Genomic DNA, 12,679 nt, shown 5'->3' on the forward strand with positions numbered 1-12,679 from the left:
GACTTGAGCTGGCTTTGGTGCCCAGTAACTCCCCATATACACCTCCTCTCCTGTCCTGAGTGACCATAACAAATGGAGCCCAAAGTCACGGACTGCATAAATTCAACAGACGTTTTATGGACATTGTGTGGACATTTTGCAGGGGTGGTCCATAGGCTAAGGGAACAATATCTGTGTTTATCAAAGATTTGGAAGGGAGTGGTGGTTAATGAGGTTGTATTGAATAGTGTGGGACCTGAGCATGATGTAAATTGTATGGAATATGTGGGTTTCAGCACAGGTAGAGTTAATTTTCTTCATAGTTGCTGGTATGGGTCTGTGTTTGGGATTTATGCTGACACAGGGCTGATAATACTGAGATGTTTTTGTTATTGTTGAGCAGTGTTTGAAAAGAACCAAGGCCTTTTCTGTTTTTCATGCTGTCATGCTAGAAAGGAAGTTGGGGGATGCATTGAAGACTGGGAGGAGACGCAGCCAGGACAGGTGACCCAAAGTGACCAAAGGGATATTCCAGACCATATGACATCATGCTCAATATATAAAGTGGAAGGAAGAAAGGGGAAGTGGGGGAGGACATTTAGAGTGGCGGCATTTTTATCTTCCTAAGTCACTGTTACACATGATGGGGCCCTGCTCTTCTGGAAATGGCTGAATATCTGCCTGCCCATGAGTAGTAATGAATTAGTTCCTTTCTTTTCTTTGCTTGTGTGCCTGGCTTTTTCCTTCCTTATTGAACAGTCTTCATCTCAACCCCCAAGTTCTCTGGCTTTCACCCTTCCAATTCTCTTCCCAGTCTCACTGGTGGGAGAGTGAGCAAGTGGCTGTGTGGGGCTTGATTGCTGGCTGGGATTAAACCATGACAGTCATAGATGGATCCTTATTTATATGTCAGTTTTAACCACTGACAGTGATGATGATAGATGTTGTATACCTTCCCCCATGGCAAGACACTAATTCAGAATGCATTTCCTGCCCTGCATTCCTAAGACTGCCAATCACATTCCTTACCTTCTATTCTGCCACTTTCATTTTAAAAGCTTGCCCACCCATTACCACTATGGTCCTCCACCTACTCTGCATCAGCTGCCACTGTATCTTGGGACCTCCCAAACATACACAGGCAGAAAACAAACCAGTGCAGACCTGATGAGTGTTACCAGTCTTCTGTCTCATCTTTCTCCTTGCACGAGAGCACTTTCCAGAGGGCAGGAGGGGGCTAAGGACTGTGCCTGAAGAGCCAGCCAAGCAAATAGGAATGTTGTGTACCATAAGGTGTCTTTTTAAAAGCTTGTGGCAAGGCTATGGAAGTTTAGGACTGGGAGTGTTATCCTGGGTTTAGCTTCCAAAAAAATACTAAAAAGATTATTTTCCAGATTTCTTTTGTGTGTCTGTGTTTCCCCGTACTGCATGAAACCCATATTTGGATTTTGAAATTTCCAGACCTCACAGCATCTTTGTCATTCACCTTTTTTCTCCCTGAATTTGGACATATGGCAAGGTTCCTGTGCAACAAGGGACCTGCTGAGGGACTCCCCTGCTGTAGCTGGGGAGTCTATTTTAAAGCACATACCTCTGGGCACTCCTGGGCCTTGTGGCCTCCCTTGTCCTCCCTGCCACAAGGAACTGATCACTTGGGTTTGCAGCTGCACCTGGCCTGTGGGATTTTGGATCCAGAAAACAGACGCAGTTTAGTTTGGGGATATATCTTGTAGGTAGCTCTTTGTTTGGTACCACAGCTTGGGAACATGGGCCAAGAGATCGTTAAACAAATGTCAGTTTTAAAGGATGATTTGACATATCCACATTTGAAAGGGAAAGTCATTCCTGCTCTGTTACTTTCAAAGCATCTGACAAACTTTAAGCACACTAGAACACAAGTATATAACAATAATAAATAGCAACACTATTATTTTTTATAGTATTTTTTCTTTCTTATAGTATGTATTATTTTTCAGATAAGTGCGTCATTGGGTTGTGCCTGTTGCCAAAGAATTCAACTCTATAATTGAAAGCAACTTTGTAAGTGAAGAGTTAATCATCTAAAGCATACAGTCGGAAAAAAAACTGCACAGAATAGCCAGTCTTGTCACACTTAGTTATATCATCATCTGCATAACTTCCTTGGAGCAAGAAGAGGGTGTGAAGCCTGGGAAGAAAGGAAGGGATATGCAGGACAAGAAGCAGAATGGTTTACATCATTCTGAGCTATTATCTTAGGCTGTTACTCACTTCCCTCCCTGAGCTCTTTGGGACCACCTCAGAGAAATCAGTGAGATGAATTGTCTATTTCATTTGCTTTGGACAAACCCTCCATAATTATAGCTCAGCTTTTATGAAGACAATCTATGTATAAAAATATTAACTTATAGAAAATGAAGCCATGATACAAACAGCTATTACAAAGTGCTAGAAGACATAGCCACAGCCAAAAAGTGGCACACAAGCCACTGACTGTTGGGTGAAGTTTACTTGTACATTGTTTCTTTGTAACTTGAGTTACAGAAGCGAGGGAAAGTGACACCCTCCAGCATTCTGCTGCCTGTAACATGCGTGGGGCGCCAGAGAAGGCCCTGGCAGCAGGGAGCAAAGGCATGGTACTCATGGTGTTGGCAGCAGACAGGCATGCACAGGAAACAGCAGCAGCAGGGACATAAGTACTACAGAGGAGTTTAATTTATTGTCAGCATCTTCCAGGGGCTGGAACAAGTTTCCCATGAACAATGCTCTACTAGCAGAGCCCTGTGTTTAGGCCACCCATCCTGGATTAATTGTAGGGCTGCATGGAGCACCAAGATCATACGCTGTGGAGCTCACCCAGACATACAAAGCAGAAAACTAGAGTTTTAAAACTTTCATGTTCATATGCAAGGATATTTAGGTCATGAGGGCAAGAGACTTCTGAGATGTCACATAAAAGTTGCTAAGACAGCCTAGCACCCACAGACTATGCTTGGCTTCTACCTCCCTTGGCAAGATTCGCAGCTGACACAACTTAAATTAGGGTGTTCCAGAATAAGACATGCCAGATCTCACATTAATGATATACTGTATTACCTACACATAAAAATATAGAGTATGACAGACCAGTGCAATGTTTCCAGTTCCTGCAATGACCTAGTTTTTGGCTATTCATAAAAGCAGACAATAGCTATTTTAACCTGAAACTTTGATTTTTGTACTGCATCTAAATAATTAATCAGAGAAAAAAAAAATTATTATCTAAACATATTAATCTACAAATTACACACAGCTATATATATATACAAGAGAAATACCATATTTGTCTCTGTCTTTCAAAAAAATACCATCAATAAGACTGGAACAGGGGTTGAAAAATATTTTTGGCCAGTTTTCTAGATATAGCTAGGGCATCAGATTCCTTGTGAATAAGAGAATCAAAATCCAACCATAAAGTAATTAATATTAGTCTAATTACATACAAATTATACCCTTATGTAATATTTAAATAAAATTTTAGGGAGGTATCTATCCCCATGCAAAGCCTGATTTATATATGGGTATGTATGCTAAAAATTATTTAACCTGCTGTTAAGCAAATCTGATTTCTGGAATATGCTAACTCTGCAGAACTTGTGTGCTCCAAAGGTTTAATGTCCGTATCTAATCCTGATTATTCCTAATCTTAAATCAGAGAAAATCCTCTACTCCCCTCTGCAACACCTGATCTTGATTCCTGGATTATCTTATAAATACTTAATTGGTTATTAACATGAATCATCCCCTTTTTAAAATATATATTCTACATAAATAGGACCTCAGTACTGCTCACTCCTAAGCATCATTCTCTTATGCTATTATTTCTGCTAGGTATTCTAGGCATACTGTAGAAAAAAAGAGCTGGACTCATCTGATTTTTGAACACCTTTCTTCTGCTCCAAATACAGCACAAATGCATGGGGAAACAACGTCAGAGATTTGAGAGGACTCGCACCCACTCAGCACGTACACCACAGCGCCAGTCTTATCCACCCTGTGCTTCTCTCTCTACAAGTAAATCTGCTGCTGATCATTGGAACCGAAGTGTCTGTACTGCTAAATTGTTAAAAGAGTCCCTGGAAAAGTTTCACCCAGGCACACCCCTCCCAGTCATAGCTAAGGAACTGTCCAGGGCCAGGAACCATTTCCAATAGGGCATGAATATGGCCACCCTCATTTAGAAACAAGGGCCATTACTGGCTGCTGTGTCAGTTAACTAGTTTGTTAATTAATTGACTGGTAAGCCAATTCCTTCATGGATTAAATGTGAGTTCATTTTATTTTGAAGAGCAGATGTTCCATGCTAGGTATGGTAGAAGGAACATCAAGCCTCCCACAAGATGTTACCTCCATGCAGGCATCATCTCTTTCGTTGTATTCACATGGAAGAATGATCCATCTTCCTTGGTAAATCAATGGAGAATAAAGAACAAATAGAAAATGCCATTGCACCACTAAACACTGTAGGCAGTTGTGCCTCTTCACCCAGCTCAGAAAGAGTGAAAAAATATGTCACAGTCAAAGTTACGAAACTGCTCCTATCTGAGGAGTTTCTAAACACCCAAAGGCAGAGTTGGTGATGAGGAAGAACATATAATAGATCTCTGTAAAGTCACAGAAAAAGTGCACACCAAGTGATTATGACCATCAGTCAAATTTCCAGGCATTTTTAATATAAACAAGAGGAAGGATTACTCGAGGCAGCACAAAGAAACCAGAACTCATTGACACAGGACACTGTACTAACACAAAGTATAAATTAGTTAGAAGAGCGGCTAAACAAATTCCTAAGAAAAAAGTTTACCAAAGGCTGTTAAACACCAAGTCCTGGATAAAACTTTGTCTCTAAAATGCCAGGAGACCAGGAGACTATACCAAGCATCACTATATGTTTTACATTCAGTTTAGCAAATCACATTGAACATTGCTTGAGACTGGGATGCTGGGCTTTGCATTCAAATTACTAAAATATTTCTTTTTTTTTTTGGTCCAGTCTATAATATAATCATCCTAATTAATTAATGAACTAGAGTTTAAGCATTAATGAAAACCCAAACAGGTCTTATCTAAAAAAATTTTTGGTTTGTATCTTTGGCCTATTTAAATTGAAATAATTTTGAGGAAGAATGGTAGCAGCAACTCCCCAGATACTGGTCTGCCAGATATCCAAGATGTGCAATTGAACACATGCTAGGGATAGTTTAAACAACAAAGTGTCCATGCTTGTTGTTAAACGGATATATTATCATTACTGTAGCTCAGAGCTGGATTAACTTTGGAGTTACAAAAATAGCTTCAGCGGCTGTGCAAGGTGAGTTTTGACTCTGGAGATTAGTGTGTTACAGGAAGTAGAGGTACTCTAACAAAGTCTACTCACAACCACATCTCAGAAATTAATGAAGTCAGGCCAACTAAGCTCATGATTCTCTTCAGTAACAACACTGAAAAAGGTTGACATTATGTAGCTCTGGACCAAATTTCTGCTAAATGAGACCCTTAATAAATGAATTATGGGAAAATAGGCATCAATATAGCAGGTACTAGTACAGAAAGTCACACAAATTTTACTTAATATCCTGGCAGATCTTTAAGCTGAACTGTGAGGGAAAAAAATTGCTGCTTTTTTCCATCTCTTCATCATCTTTTTTCTTCATATTTTTCCTTCCTTCCTTCAAACTGGCAAAGTTGGTATGTTTTTGAGCCTGACAAGAAAACACTACACTATGAAAAGCTATACAGGTGAAAGGCATGGATTTTAGCTTCTTAACCTCCTAAGAACATGCCAAAAGAGCTTGTGCAGGTCTGTATTTTTTAGGTATTTTTGTCTCTGTAGGATATAAGTTAAAATTAATACTGCTGTCAGGACAACCATGGACTTAGATAAAGGTCTACACCAGCTCCTGTTCAGCTAGGATTTATGGCCTCAACTTTCTTTTGAAGAAATAAGTGCAATTACTGATGCCTCAGCCCACAGTGGAGCATCCTGGTATACTGCATTACAATGTATATTAGTAGAAGATACCTCAATGGGAAAAGTAATCTCATTAAAGGAAAAAATAGCATCTTAAATATGCTCCTATGAAATCTTGATTTCCAAATATCTCATTAAACCTGTCCTTAGAATGCTGGAAGCTACTCCTACATTTCCATCCATGTATTACATCCTTGAGCTCATTTATATATTAATGCCTTATATAATCATATTAGAAATGTATGTGTGTGCTAAATGATATGCCCACCGATGCTGAGGACAATGCAATTTACCATCAGTGAGGTGGAAATGCTGGCTGATTCAGAGATCAGTGGAAGGCAGTGCAACTAGCACCACTGCCTGTGAGGAAAACTAACAGAGATACAAAAGGGCAGCAAGACAAGCACTGTCTTGCAAATCTGCAGACTTCTGAGCATATTGCCTTGACATCCTAAAGACCTTGAATTTTCAATTCCTTTGCATCTCCCTTGAGCACATGCTGTTTCCTTCTCCATTCATGGTCCATGATGCATAAATCAGTAGCCATCACTACAGGCTTGTGATTAACTCAACGGCGCAGCTGAATCCTCCCAAACACACGGTCAGGAAAGAGCTGTCTGTGAATGGCGTTTCATGTCTTTTTTGTACCTCAAAGACCAAGGTAAGAAGCCTTCCAAGTGGTGCCTTGTAGATATATGAGTTTCTTGGAGGGGGATTGAGGTGAAGCAAATTCAGCTGAGGAAGAAAACTCACCCTATTCTTGGTATATAAGACAGGTTTTTTAACACTTTCCCACGTAACTCCAGCTAATAAATAGGTTTCAAGTGCAGAGATAATAACACAGGTTGATTTTTTTTTCCCCTTTTCTGGCTGATCTTTTTTAACTTGCTTTTCATCCAGTTCCATTAACAGAAGTTTAACTGACCAACTGCACAAGCCTAGTTTCTAGTGTAATGCAGGGAAAGATGCAAGCAAAAACTTGCTAGTTTTGATGGTGTGAATTTGAAAGTGACATTCCATACCAAATGAAAAAAAATCAGTAAATTTCACCATAGCTCCAACCTTCTCTTCTGAAGTTCAAAAAAATTTTGAAGAGGGGTTTTTTGTTTCTTTTTTTAAGATGGGAAGCTGATGGCTAGTTCCAAGAGTATGCAAAAATGTAAAACTGTAGAAAGGACAGGAAAGCAATTTCAGTTATGACATAAATTATTGGTCACAATCACAATCGATTCCTTTCCTGTTGACATTGACAATTTGGTAGTTGGAAAGTCTAATTCCTGTAGCATTTTATGGATAGGTGAAACAGCAGGACAAAAAATTTTTTTGAAGAAAAAACTATTTAAATTCACTTTGATCAGTGTAATAAATGGAACATTGTCTTTAGGGAGAAGGCTGATGGCCTTTTTTACTCCAGATCATCCTCTTCTCTGGAAGTTTGTTATATCTCTGTCTTGCAAAGAAAGTAGAGTCCCCAGCCCTTCCTTAGTCACTTCAGCTGTGCACTAAATTGTCCAAGGGTTCAGATGTGATGGTACTCTAAAGGTCAGGACAGAATCTGCAATGTAGGTCACATTTGCCACATGAAGTCAGCAGAACAATGGCACTTTGCTCCATGAAAGTTTGCCTCTAACTACTTTGTTGTCTTTCTTACACATATTAAATGTGTATGTCCCAAGTTTCATTTACATCACGCTCTATTACAATTTTGTTTGAGGCTCCAAAAGAACAGGAGAATTGTTCTGCTGCTAGATCTCTCCTGGTTAGATAAAATTCTTTGGACAAAATTAATTTATTAGCAGCCTCTCTGTAGTTTGCATATCACTTACATAGTGGCCTGCTGGTTTTTCAAAGAACAGATTTATTTCCTTAGTACCAGTGCAAGTTGGTAGAAGGAGTGTCCAAGTTCATTTAAAACAAAATATAAGTAGGAAAGGGATAAAAGATTATTTAATTTCTTTGAGTATATTGAAGGATAGATCTTCACTTGCCTTGCCGAGTCCTGGGGTAGACATTTCAGAAAGTGGAGAGAATAGCAGCATTGTTCAATGGAGTCTCTCAAGAGAAGGGACAATAAGCTTTATACGAAATTTATACAAAACTATGTCAGGAGTGCCTTGGAATGGGGGAGTAAAGATAAACGAAAGAGCAGCTTCATTTATAGGATTTTTATTTGCTCTCAGTCTACTTTCTTCTGTGTCAACAGGGATTCAGCAGGAGCATTCATGCAGGAGAGTGCAGGTGACAGGACAGCCAGCTCTGGGAGGGGGCAGTGCTGCCACATCTCCAACCAACATTCCACATACCGCTTCCCACTGAACTCAATTTATGGTGATGAAGTAATTTGTTAGCAAGATGTCAGTTCCTGTCTCCAATCAGTCTATTTGTTGAAATCATTAAAACCAAACAAAACCACAACTTTGTGATTCTTCCTGTACTGTTCCTTGCACTTATTAAAAGCTCGCAATTTCCCAGCTATTCCATTATAGTTTTTCAAGTAGGTTCTTTATATTTCTTCCGTAATGCCTGCAGAAAATATGACAACAGTTAGAATTACTGGTATGCTGTGACTACTGTTAACTCATTGATTTCTGATACATTCTTATCAATCTTCATTCTTATTTTGAACTGCAGGCTCTTTACTGAAGATTTTTTTTCCTTGCTACTTGCTTAAATCCCTAAAAAATATATATGTCAGGTAAGAAAAAAAGCAAGCAAGAAAAAGAATTCACCCCACATAATATAATTCACCTATTCTCTGCTTGCTTCACTCACTTTTTAAACTCTAAGTGCCTTTCAGTAAATAAAAGTTATATACTTGCATGGCTACAGTTCAGCTTTCTCAGACAGAGCCTGGAGGCTGAACCAGTGCAGGATGATGTACGGTTCATTTGAAATTCCCTTCTGTTTTTAAGTCTCTTTTTTTTTTCTGACCATAGAGATAATGAAGCGGTAAATGCCTTATTGCCTCCTTTCCTCATTCTTGCTATTTACTCCATCAAAGTTGCTGACTGATTATTCAAACAAACAAACAAAACAAAACAAAACAAAACAAAAAAAAAACACAAAAAAAGAAAGAAAAAATTTAATCCTTTTTTACTTCGGACTTTCAGCTGTGTTAGCTTGTATGTTTATTTACATGTTCCCAGGTCTGGCTAAACACAATAGAATGGTTCTACAGAGCTGAATGAGGCTTGTCTCTCCTTATTAAGTGTCAGTTTATAGTTGAATGGCACAGGGATTTTTAAGGAGAATTAGTTATCCAAACCCAAAATAGGCTATAATGAAGGCTACAAGGAAGTGTTCTGTAACTATATCTATATATCTATATCTGTATCTATATCTATCTATAATAAGGAGTTACAGAAAATTCCTTGTTGTGGTTTGGTTCTATTTAATTTTCCTCTAAGTGTTCCACTATTAACTTTTAAGTAACATATGTTGCATGTCACCAAGCTGAAGTGCAGGAATCCCATTTGTCACCTACATTATGTAAAGGGCATGCTGAGGGAGACAGTGGTCTAGGCTTTCTGACTCTTCCTCAGACTGGTAGTTAATTTTTTAGAAAGACAGTGAGAGTTGTGGTTAACAAATTTTATGGCAAATTCTTTTCTTTAAAGGCTTTCATTAAGAGATGTTTTCATTCTTGTGCTGTAAAAAATGGAAAATGAGGGAATCTTATTCCCATCAGAGAAAGAATATTTAGCAGGCAGATTAGATTTACCATATTCCATTGTACAAATTAGTCTTAATTTCTATATCCTTAAAATAAGGTTAATATTTTTGTAAGTACCAAAAATAACTCACTGGAAGTATGCTAAGTTACAAGTAGCAGTGATACACTGCATAACACATACAATTAGGAGAGTGCTGATCTTACCTGATTATATCCTTTGATGAGTAACCAATAAATAGAAAAACATTTCTTAGCCCATCAAAAAATTCTTCAGTCATTCAAAGACTCTTGATTACTGTCATGAAACACTCTAAATGAACACTTATTTGAGATGAACTTAGGGTAATGAATTTACCTAATTTTAGTAAGTAAATATAGATGCATCTATTATATTACACTTAATCTATAACTTTGGAATACCTTCCTTTTTTCAAAATTACATTTTACTTCAAAACTAGTTGAATATTTGCCCCAATTTCCTTGACGTGGCATATTTCTTTCACATAATTACAGTGGTGTTCATTCCTGTTCTAGTAAGACATCTTGTATTTTATATGTTTGTGTTACATATATTGTAAATTTTACAATTATTTTAAATTTATATTATATGGTTAGGGGGATTTACCTCAAATCAGATCATAATCTGAGAGTATCTCAACTAGCTACTCTCTGTTGTCTTAGTAAATCTATTGACTTGTAGAAGTTACAACAAAATATGTGAACATGGGTACACACTTTTTTTTTTAACTGAGAGGTGATGAAAGCTGCGGATACTTGTGCTTATTTTATCAGCTTAGATCTGTGATTCCCTTTGACTTAATGCAAATCTTCCTTAAATGTAAAATTCTACAAATTACATTCTCAGATGTTTTCTCAGAGAAGCTTGCAAAGCTGATATTTTATTTACCCAGATCTCTATGATGTATAGTAAATCTTTAAAATTCAGTTGTTTCAGCTTTGCTAATGGCCTAATTAACCTGTTTGTATAATCAAATCCAATTTATTTAAATGTTTAAGATTTTACTTTATAAGAAAAATAGTCTAATGAATAGGCTACTAAGCTGAAATTGAGTGATGGCAGCTTGCTTTTCAACTCAATCATATAACCATCAGCAATAACAAGAAAATAAATTATTTTAGTCTATGTTTCCTATCTGTAAAATTAGGAGAACACTTCTATTTCTTTCATGGTTGTCAAAAGAAATAAAATTCATTCATGGCTATGAGGCTTTCAGATACTGAGGGATATGATGCTATGATGAAAAACATACAGATGCACATACAGTAGTAAACTAAATGGCAACAGAAGATGAGTCTGAACACAGGAACTTGCTCATCTGCATAAACACTGAACCAATTAGGTATTTTTTTTCTCAGCAATGTAGGGCACTACTCACAAGTTAGAAAGAGGAGGTACTGTTTCCCATTATGAGGTTGTACCTGGCCACTAATTGAAATTTAGAGAATTTAATAATACAGACCTTGGCTTACAGACCCCAAGTCAACAGGCAGAGAAAGAGGCAGAGAAAGACATGGAGCCAATTAGTCCTTAGACACACTTTCTTTGTGCCCATAGGTGATGAGTGCATTTCCTGGTGATAAAATCAGACCTGGATACCACAATATACAGTGCATTACTGTTTTATGTGAGCAGATTTGAGGAAGGAAACATTTCCCATTCCACAACAATCACTTTTTGGAAAACTCTCTGGTCTGCACATTGCAGATGCTCAGAAAACAAAGGATTTTCCAATTTTCCTTTATTTTTTAACTGAGAGACAGAGAACAAGATGCCACACTGGTTACCTCTGCTTGCAAAAATACATTTAAGAGACCTGTCTAAAGCCATCGTCTGTATTCAGCAGGCAATTTATTTCTTTGTTAACCAGCTCCAATTTGCACAATGCACTTATCCCACTTATTCCACCGTAACAAATTCTACTTGGAATTACCCAAGTATTTGACCAGGTGAGTTCATGTCCTAAGTTAAGAGCTACAGTTTTTTTCAATGTCCTTAATTTTGACACAGCCTTACTTGAGCACTGAACATGCAAGCTGTTACACCCAAGTGAGCCCATGCAGCTCTGTACAGCTCCAGCTGAATTAGAGATATAGGTTTCACCTAGGTTAGCATTTTTTACCATAACTAATGTGATATCTTTTACATGGCTTGCCTTATTTCACAGGTCACTGAATCAAAGAGTCACTGAGAAAGGAACCTCTGGAGATCTTCCAGTCCTCCTCTGCTCAAAATAAGTTTGCCTACAGCAGGGTGTTCAGGGCTTGATCCAGTCAAAATTTAATTATCTTTAAGGATGGAAATTCCACAACCTCTCTGCACAACCTATGTCAGCATTTGAACATCTTCAAAGTATGTTTAAATGGAATTTTCAATATTTCCACTTGTATCTATTGCCTCTTGTGTTTTCACAGAGCATCACTGAGAAGAACTTGGCTCTGTCTTCTCTCCTTCTCCCATTAGGTATTTGTTATACTCATTGATCAGGTTCCCCCTGAGTCTTCTGTTCTTCAGGCTAAACAGTTCCAGCTCTCTCAGCCTCTTCTCACACAGCAGATGCTCTAATCCCTTAATCATCTATGTGTCCCATTGCAGGACTCACTCCAGCTTATCTTTCCTGTTCAGTCTGATGTCAACCAGAACCCCCATCTCATTTACTGCCATGATGCTTTCCAGCTAGGCAGCCTCCAGCATTTCTATGCTGGTGCATAGAATTGTTCTTTCCTAGGTGCAAAACTTGTCTCTTCTTCTGGTTGAACTTAGGGGACGCCTCTCAAACCATTGCTCCAGCCCATCCAGGTCCCACTGAATGGCACCGTGACTGTCTGATCTATCAATCACTCCTTGCAGTTTTGCACTTGAGCAGGGAAAATGCTTTTATAACTCATTTATGAAATTCATCTTTAAAAAGCCTCTAATTTCTCTAAGACACTTGTTAGTTTTTGTGCAGGTTCTTTCTGGGTTTTGTCTCATAGAAAGTGTGGAGTAACTCAACTCCCTCCCTGCAAAAATCCACATC

The sequence above is a fragment of the Taeniopygia guttata genome, chromosome 3 (assembly GCF_048771995.1).
Source record: "Taeniopygia guttata chromosome 3, bTaeGut7.mat, whole genome shotgun sequence".
NCBI classification, from domain to species: Eukaryota; Metazoa; Chordata; class Aves; order Passeriformes; family Estrildidae; genus Taeniopygia; species Taeniopygia guttata.